Raw genomic sequence first — 9774 nt, 5'->3', positions numbered from 1 at the left:
AACAATCAATTAATTAATCATCGATTCAGGTGACTTTTCTCAATGTATTGAAAAGATATAAAAAGATGAGACAACACTAGGCCTCTCTCCATCGAAGTCACACTTGATGAATAGTAAACCATTATACGTCAAAGTATGGCCTTCAACACAGAGTCTTGGCTCATACCAAACAGAGAGCTATAAAGGTCTCCAACAAAAGACTAGTGTAAAACCATTCAGACAAACTGGAAAACAAGCGGTGTAATCTAAGTTTTGGACTAGTGGTCTTCAACGGTATTGATGTCTCCTGCTAGCCAGCTTGTATAACTTGGAAATGTCCATAGATTTGGCAAGCCAGGACTTTATGGCGCAAAGCCTATTGTGGCAAGGTTTTTATAGAGAAAAGAACTAGAAGCGGTGCTTAGAAACACAAACAAATTAAAAGGAAAGAGATTTGGAGTTAATGAACAATTCCCGGAAGAGATTGAAACTCGGCGGAAAAAATTGTACCCGGTTCTTAAAAAAGCTAGACACGAAGGGAAACAAGTTAAATTGGTCCGAGACAAACTATTTATTAATGGAAAACAATATCAAAGTACAGAAGAAGAGCAGAATATAGCATCTGAATACAGAGAGACCCTATTGAAAAACAATCAAAAGCAAAGTGGTGCAAGTCCTCCAGTACCACCTAGACCGTTTAAACGAACGCGTACACAATCTTCCGATACAAACTATGAAGAAAACGAATATGTGTAGGACAACGCCGCTACAAGAGTTAAGGTTACTTCTGAACTTTCGAACTATGAACCTGGGGGGCTAAAATTGTCTAGTATTAATGTGTGTGGCTTAAAATCTAAATTGATTATTCCCGAATTCATTGAAACTATTCATAAATACGATATTCTGGTATGTATTGAATCAAAAATTGATGAATTTGATATGCTATCTTTGCCCGATGGGTATCTTTCATTTTCAAAATGTAGAAAAAATTTCAAGAAAAAATCTGGGGGCATCTCGGTCACTTACAGTAAATCAATAGAAAGAAATATCAAATTCATCAAAACCGACTGTGAATTTGTTCAATGGTTGCAACTAAAAAATATTTCAAACGAATCAAACATGTCTATCGGATGTGTTTATATACCACCAGAAAATAGCAAATATGCATCAAAAGATGCTTTTGAGGAAATAGAAAGGGAGATGGTAACACTTAGGGATGATGAACAGTTGTGTTCATTGATTGGTGACTTTAATGCCAGAACTGGAACCCTTTTGGACTTTGTCATTCCAGATGAAAATTTGGAAGAGGTTTTAGACGAAAATTTAAATGATGAAATAACCGATTTTTTATATGATTACCAAAATTTAATTTCATTAAAGATTCCACTAAAAAGATATTCAGAAGATAAAATGCGTCCAAACACTCAGGGTTATAAACTAGTAGAGTTTTTAAGAGAAATAATTTGTATATTACAGGGGGTAGGACAGGTTCGGATAAGGGTATAGTTATTAAAGGTACCAGGATTATAATTTAGTACGCCAGACGCGCGTTTCGTCTACATAAGACTCATCAGTGACGCTCATATCAAAATATTTATAAAGCCAAACAAGTACAAAGTTGAAGAGCATTGAGGATCCAAAATTCCAAAAAGTTGTGCCAAATACGTAAGGCTACTTCGAAAGACAACAGTTTAATTGACTATTTTATTGTCTCGTCAAATCTTTTTAAATATATTGAAGAGTATGAGATTATTTCTTTTGATGCATTATTCTCAGATGTTCATCAGCGCATTCATGTCAAACTCACAACAGAGGTCACTACTATAGAAAAAGAAAAAAGTTCACATAAAAGGAAGACAATAAAATGGATTGAAAAGGATAAACACAAGTTCATCGAAAATATAAGAAAGAACGTGGAAAAAGTTCTTGATTTGTGTAATGAAATAGAATCCTCAAAAAAAGATAATCATGATATAAACAGAGTTATAACTAGTTTAACAAATTTTTACTCGCAGGCAGCTAAGGATTCTTTTGGAACCTTTGCTAATAAAAATCCGATTAAAAAAAATCATGGGGCCAAAAATAGGAATAAACCATGGTTTAATAAATCATGTAAGCTGAAAAGAAAACAATTTCACTCGGCTAAATATAAATATAATAAACAGAAAAGTATAAATAATAAGAATTCACTGAAAAGAGCAAGTAAGGAATACAAAAAAGAAATAAACAAATGTTTTCAAAACTATCAGTTGAAGACAGAAAAAGAGCTTCGTAATATATCAACAAATAACCCGAAAGAATTTTGGAAAGTTTTAAATAGATTCTCTCCGAAACAAAAACAGGAAAGTCCAATTTCACTAGAAGTAATGTATGCACATTTTAAGAAGCTTAACGAAAGTGTGGCAAATGAGGAGGAAGAGTTTCAATTACCTAACCTAGAGTTAAATGAGTTCGACGAAATTTTAAATGGGCCTATTACCGAGGAAGAAATTATCAAAGTCATTAAAAAATTAAAAAATAACAAAGCCGCTGGATATGATGGAATAAGAAACGAGTTTATTAAAAATTCCATGTCTGTATGTTTACCTCTTTATGTAAAATTGTTCAATTTTTTATTCGACACAGGGATTATACCCTAAATCTGGTCAATGGGAATAATTAATTCCATTTATAAGAATAAGGGAGCTCTTAACGATCCAGACTCGTATCGAGGTATTACACTGGTATCATGTTTAGGTAAAGTATTTACAGCTATACTAAATAACAGACTAGACAAGTTTGCCCAAGAAGTAGAATTACTCTCAAAATGCCAAGCGGGATTTAGGAAAGGTTACTCCACACTTGATAATATATTTAGTTTATACTGTTTGATTCAACTTTATTTACTCTCTGGAAAACGTTTATTCTGTACATTTGTAGATTTCAAGAAAGCCTTTGATACTGTATGGAGGGTAGGACTGTGGCAAAAGCTTATTTCTAGTAACATAACCGGCAAAATATTTAAGTCTATTTATAACCTCTATTCTAATGTCAAATCATGTGTAAGACATAACTCGAGTTGTTCAAATTTCTTTCCGTGCGAAGTTGGAGTTAGGCAAGGTGAAAACTTATCACCCTTTCTTTTTTCTCTTTTCCTTAATGATCTTGAAAGCTATTTTATTCAGCATGATATAACAGGTTTAGAAAAGGTAAATGAATACTGTCTAAATGAACTAGGCATTTATATTCGAATTTTCTTGTTATTATATGCTGATGATACAATATTATTGGCAGAATCAGCTAACGATTTACAAATAATGTTAAACAAGTTTGATGAATACTGTACTGACTGGAAACTAAATGTAAACATTGATAAGACAAAAGTAATGGTGTTTGAGAAGGCGAAGCGTAAAAGAAATATGAGATTCATGCTAAGGGGCGAGGAGTTACAGCTCACCGACAGTTATAATTACCTGGGATTATTAATAAGATACAATTGTAATTTTAATTTATCAAAGAAAAAAACTTGTTGAACAATCACAAAAAGCACTGTATGCATTATACTATAAGTTAAGAAATGTAAACATCCCTTCAGATCTGCAGTTTCGACTATTTGATTGTATGGTCGCTCCAATTTTACTTTATGGGTCGGAAATCTGGGGTCATGAAAATGTTGACATGATTGAAAAGGTGCACTTGAGTTTCCTAAAAAGAGTCCTGAATGTTAGATCAACAACACCAAACTATATGGTCTATGGAGAAACTGGCAGATTTCCATTAAAAATTAATATCAAAACTAAATTACTATGCTTTTGGTCAAGGCTAGTGCAAAGCAGTAGTAACAAATTATCTGGGATCTTGTATCAATTAATGTATAACTTACATAACTCAGGCCAATACTCATTTAAATGGTTATCTCCCTTGAAACAAATTTTAGATGATACAGGATTTTCTTTTGTCTGGAATGCACAGGGTGATATCAAAAGTTCGGATATTAAAAAAGAAATAAAACAGAGATTGGTTGACCAATTCGGACAGAGCCTATCTGCTGATATGACAAACTCATCTAGAGGTGTGTTTTATGCTTCATACAAAACAATGTTTTGTTTAGAGCCATATTTACTCAATCTTTTAAAAAGTGGCAGATCGATACATCTACAGTAAATTTAGATGTTCAAACATCAAAATCCCTATAGAAGTTGGTCGGTGGAAAAATACACCAAGAGAAAATTGTATATGCTGTTACTGCGATTCAAATACCATTGGTGACGAATATCATTATTTTTTTGTATGTTCCAATAAACAAATTATGTCTTTAAGAGAAAGGTATATACCTAAATATTACATAAAAAATCCTTCCCAATTGAAATTTATTGGTCTATTATCACACTGTAACGTGCCAGTGTTAACAAAAGTGTGCATGTTTCTAAGACATATTGAAAAAATATTTTCATAATTCATAGCATGTTACAATAATTTCTAACCACGTTGCAATTAAGAATTTTGCAAACAAATCAACCAAATATATTTCAGTTTTATTGTATGATATCAATTATTAATCTATTGTGTGAATTTCTTGTAAATGTATAAGACTTAGTATGTACTAGAACACACCCGTATATCGCGGGTCCGTGACTGAATTAAAGTATATAACTATGCGCAAGCCTTATTTTAGTATTAGTATTGTCATCTGATAAAGTCATGCTGATTATAAGATACACTTTTCTCTGCTTTCAAATCTTTCTGTTTGAACCCGTCGAACTGGAACTTATCAATTATTGATAATATTAATAATTTGGAAAACAAAAGATCCGGGAATAGAGTATTTTTTAATCAACAGTATTGTCCTATGTTAGTTATAAATATTGAATTCTTTGATTCGCTGTTTTACGTCATGCCCGCTAACAAATTGAAAACTGTACCTATACGCCTTATTTTAGTCCAGATTTTTAGTATTCGTATTGTTATCGTAGAAAGTCTAACTGATTAAAATACTACAATAGGTAACAATTTGACAATTAAGTAGTGTCAACCCTGTGATTATGACCCGTGTAATACTATATAGCATATTAATCCTGAATACACCGTTTGGTGGTGCGCCTGTCAGATGCGGAACGTACAGATAAGGTAATCGGTAACCGGTGAATATACTATTGGTATCGGTATCGGACTCGACCCGGAACTTCTTAATTATTGGCAATATTAATTACGTGGAAAACAAAAGGGCCTGGAGTGGTGTAATTTTTAATCTACACCTTTGTACTATATTAGTTATATATATAAAGTGGAATTCTTTAATTCGTCGTTTTTACGTGATGACGGCTGACAAATTGGACCTCGCAATTTTAGTATTATAGATGTAATTCTTAATGTATAATTGTTATCCTCTTGTAGCACCATACGTGTGCCTAAGTTGTAATAAATTGTCTTGTCGTGTCTTGTCTTGTCAAAGATAACATGACCCTTATAGCAATTAGACAGGCAAGACAATTTCAACCTTAAAAAAGGTGTGTTCTCTATGAAAGATAAGCTAGAACTTGTGGCATACGAAAAGATGAGGTGAGGGCCCTCATGGGGTTTTTGATTATGTGATTACTTGGCCGTTTTTTTAATGATTATTTGATTATTAAGCCAAATATTTCATGATTATTTGATTACCTAGGACTGTATTTTTAGTTTATGATTATTTGATTACTAAAGATAAGCAAATATTTAATGATTATGTGATTATATTGGCAAAAAAATGGTGATTATGTGATTACTAGGACCCCCCCCCCCCCCCCATGAGGGGCCTCGGAGGTCCTTGATTTCTGCATACTTAAATTTGTTAGGCCATTATCTTTTATTAATTATTCTTTATATACATTTTGCCTGTTATTCTCTTAACGATATATATATATAAGCACCTCGTTATTATCTCTTCTTTATTTTTGGGTTAATTTTTCTCTATTCTTTCTATTTTTTGCTCATTATTCGCAATTCTATAAACCCCACCCATACCCTCATATAATGTCTATGGTAATTTTAAATCAACCTGATCCTAATTATATAGTAAATTTGTAAATTTGTCTACAAAAGCCAGAATCAAACTCGCAACAGACCGTTATCGTAAAGTAATAGTACACATTTTTTTCTAATATTAACCTGCATGTTATATGGTGAACAAAAATGTTGATTTCAATATTAGAAATACATCATATAAAAAAAGAAAGGCATATAACGATACGATCTTTAAAAAGATCCTATTAAAAAACGTTTTGAATAAATTTAACAGAGAGACTTTAATTCAAATTTCCAAGGTGACTACGTACTCGGCTCGGTGTTTCTGTCTTTTAAACCACCAGTCAGTGGCGGATCCAGAACTTTGCCTAAGGAGGGGGGCCGCTGACTGACCTAAGGGGGACCCCCTCCAGTCATGCTTCAGTGATTCCCTATATAATCAACCAAATATTTCCCACGAAAGGGGGAGCGGGCCCCCCAGGCCCCCCTGAATCCGCCTATGCCAGTAGTTGATCCAGAGGGAGGGAGGGATGCCGTAGGCTGGACCCCCCTTTTTTCACGATCAAGTCATCTGAATGGGGATATAAAGTTAGGATCCTTTTTAAAAATAGTTGTAAACGCCCCTGAAAGCAGTCCGCGATTTAAGATGATGTGCCCTTTTGGTGTTTCAATGCTAAGCTAGAGACATAAAGTATACGTATCATAAGTCTCCTGCTCAATATATGAGAATTTTATAAATCTGCTTCTGCCTTTCTCCGTGTACTCCTACATTTGAACATTCTGTTCTTAAAATATAGTCTTATTTGTATGCAGCGCCTGCAATGATCCCCCTATAACACTTAAATGTATTTAAAGATATTGGATAAAAAAAAAAGCATTAGTTTTGGATTGTACAAGTTGTTTATGACATTTTTGCAAACTTTTAAGGCTAGCACATTATGGACCAACAAGTCAAGTAAACTATGTTTAAAACATTATAACGAAAATCTCTGTAATCATGTCTGTAATTTTTCAAAAGAATCTTGGCTTTATTCTCATCAAATACAAAAATTTTATTGGGAGCAACCCCCAAAATGAGGGACTATCCCTCAGACAAGAAGTCAATTTGCTGTTGTAGAAAGGAAAAGAGAAACACTTCGCATTTTTATCTTAAAAGGAGGTACTTGAATTCGATGTATTTGCAACGACTTTTTTCAAAAAGGGGTCCACTTATTTTTTATAATAAGGATATTGCTATGTGTTTCTTTATTCTACGTTGGCAAGAGGTATAGCGGGAGGGTTGAAATCTCACAAAAACATGTCTAACCCCGCCGTATTTTACGCCTGTCCCAAGTCAGGAACCTCTGGCCTTTTTTTCCAAATCAATATGGATACTTCTTAATGTTTTGTTTTACTGAATATGCATGAAATATTTCCCTCTAGAAGTAACGCACGCAACAAACAACACGATATATAGTTGACAGCAACGTTATGAAGAAAACATCTGAACATCAGAAGTGCAACAAAAACAAACTTAAAATACATAACTAATTCTTTTAATTTATTAATACTAGTTCCTTTTTTTAGCTCCAAAATGCATGTGCATACACCACAGCGTTTTGACACAAATTAGCTCCGCGCCTGATTCTGGTGCAAACATTTTAGGGCATATATTTTGTAGCCGGACACACGAACACTGTGATATAATAAAAATATCAATACTCAAATAGTTCAGTATTAGGCTAAATTCAATACAATTGATCGGTTTATTTTACACCATGAGGTCATTCCGATGTATTGTTATCGCCAAAATTTCCATTATGCAAATTATTTTGGGGTTTTCAACTGATCCATACAAATTATAGATCCGCGGTCATTATCTGGTGCAAAATAACATTACTTATCGCTTGTTTCAAATTTATTTTTTCAATGGATACTCCTATAAATATTTTTTTTTTTAAAACACAAATTGATATGAAAATGTGTTGTCGTTAGATGTATATACAAAAGTAAAAAACCATTCATAATATCTAAGCACACGTACCGAAAAATAGTATTAAAGCTTGTAGAAGAATATCTCGATGAAGAACGTTTTACGACACTCCCGACAAGGACCGGTAACTCTGTTATTGTTTTTGCGGGAAAATATGAATACCTTCTAATATCCAATCTTTTAGAAACATCGATTGTTTTTTACAGAAGAGTGTCCATCATGCACTTGCACTACACTATAAGTAGAATAGTAGAATAGAGTGACATACAGATGAAAAATATATATACATGCAAACGTATTGTTAATGAAATATATTATAACAACCAAATGTATACTCTGGGACTATTATTATATTAGTATAACTATTCCAGGTGTATTGATTTGTATCACTTTAATACAATAGTTATTACGGTGCGGTAGAATTTCCTGTCATTTATTAATCATCCACGTACGAACTTAATTGTACCAGAACAAATATATCTCTGTACATTGACCTCAGTTTCAGGTATAGAGATGTGATTTGTTTCTGTGACATGTGCTTTGGACCATCCACAAGAACTTGAGGTCATCCGATGTTCAGTACTTCAGTACTTTGATTGTTTAAAAAAAAATGCCACAAATGAAAATTTTATAAGTTGATTGATATTTTCCACTTATATTACAAGTTTAGAAAACAATTTAGAAAGAGATTCAACGAGACTGACTGTAACTTCAGAGAAATACATCCTTTAATTTGCATTTCTGCCCTCGGGTACATTTTTTTGGTTAAAAATGGGCAATAATTTCATTAAAAGGGAAAGTCGAATGCACCCTTTTATGTTCGGGCGTGTTTGAGTTTTGTCTTGAAAACGTATAAAGCAAAAATGTCTCGCTCCAAATTCTATTAGTTTTATATATTTAGGCTACAGGTTGATTTAATATCTTTACAAATGTACAGTACTAAAAAATGAAATATGTTGGTCAAGTGAAATACCTTTCCGATGAGTCATAATGAGTTACAGAAGGTGTGTTCGATTAACAAATTTTTACTGACAGACTTTTGAAGTGGATCTTTAAAAATGCATCACTTAAAAAACTTAATCGTTTATATGAGTTTTCATGGGTTGCAAGTCTTCCTCTGAAATGTTTAGTCTGCCATTCATTCCACGAAATATTTTATTGGATTTTTTTTATGTTTTTGAACTTTCAAAAATTACATCTGAGAACCGATTGGATAAAAAAAAATCAAGTTTAAGTCAGAAAAGTAAATTAAATAGTGCTCAATAATTAGTAGATAAAAGCAGAGACATATAATACAATTGTATTATATGTCTCTGATATAAGTAATGTCTTTTAAAATACAACGTTACTTGCATGCAAGGATTGTTATAGCCGCTTTGTGGATAAATTTGTCGGTTTCCAAGAGCAAAATTTGTAGCGTATTGTCCCTATAATGGCTTCCATTTTTACGACTGCAGTGGCCGTAATTTGGAGATCATTTTGACGAAGTCGAAACAAGAAAAAAATCTTTAAATTTCACTTTTTCTGAGTGTAAAAAAAGACATGAACGTTTTCAGTGGCGGATTTACAAGGGGCACAGGGATTTGTTTTTAAAGAGATTGTCGTATTTCCTCACCTCTTATTTTCAAGGTAAATCGAGAATTTCTTTACCCCCCCCCCCCCTTTTTTCCCCGGTCCATGAAAAATGAATTAAAATTTTGTAATGTATAATCATTAATAAAATGCTATTTTAATTTCATAAGATCTACTTTGTAACAGAATCCGGGACTTATACATTTAATTCTCTAAAAGCCCAAGCATACAGTTATATTTGTTTATTTTTCTTATTTCAATTATTATGTACA

This window comes from Mytilus galloprovincialis, chromosome 10, assembly GCF_965363235.1.
Source record: "Mytilus galloprovincialis chromosome 10, xbMytGall1.hap1.1, whole genome shotgun sequence".
Taxonomy (NCBI): Eukaryota; Metazoa; Mollusca; class Bivalvia; order Mytilida; family Mytilidae; genus Mytilus; species Mytilus galloprovincialis.
The sequence above is the reverse complement of the archived record's forward strand: the minus strand, read 5'-3'. Positions refer to the sequence as shown.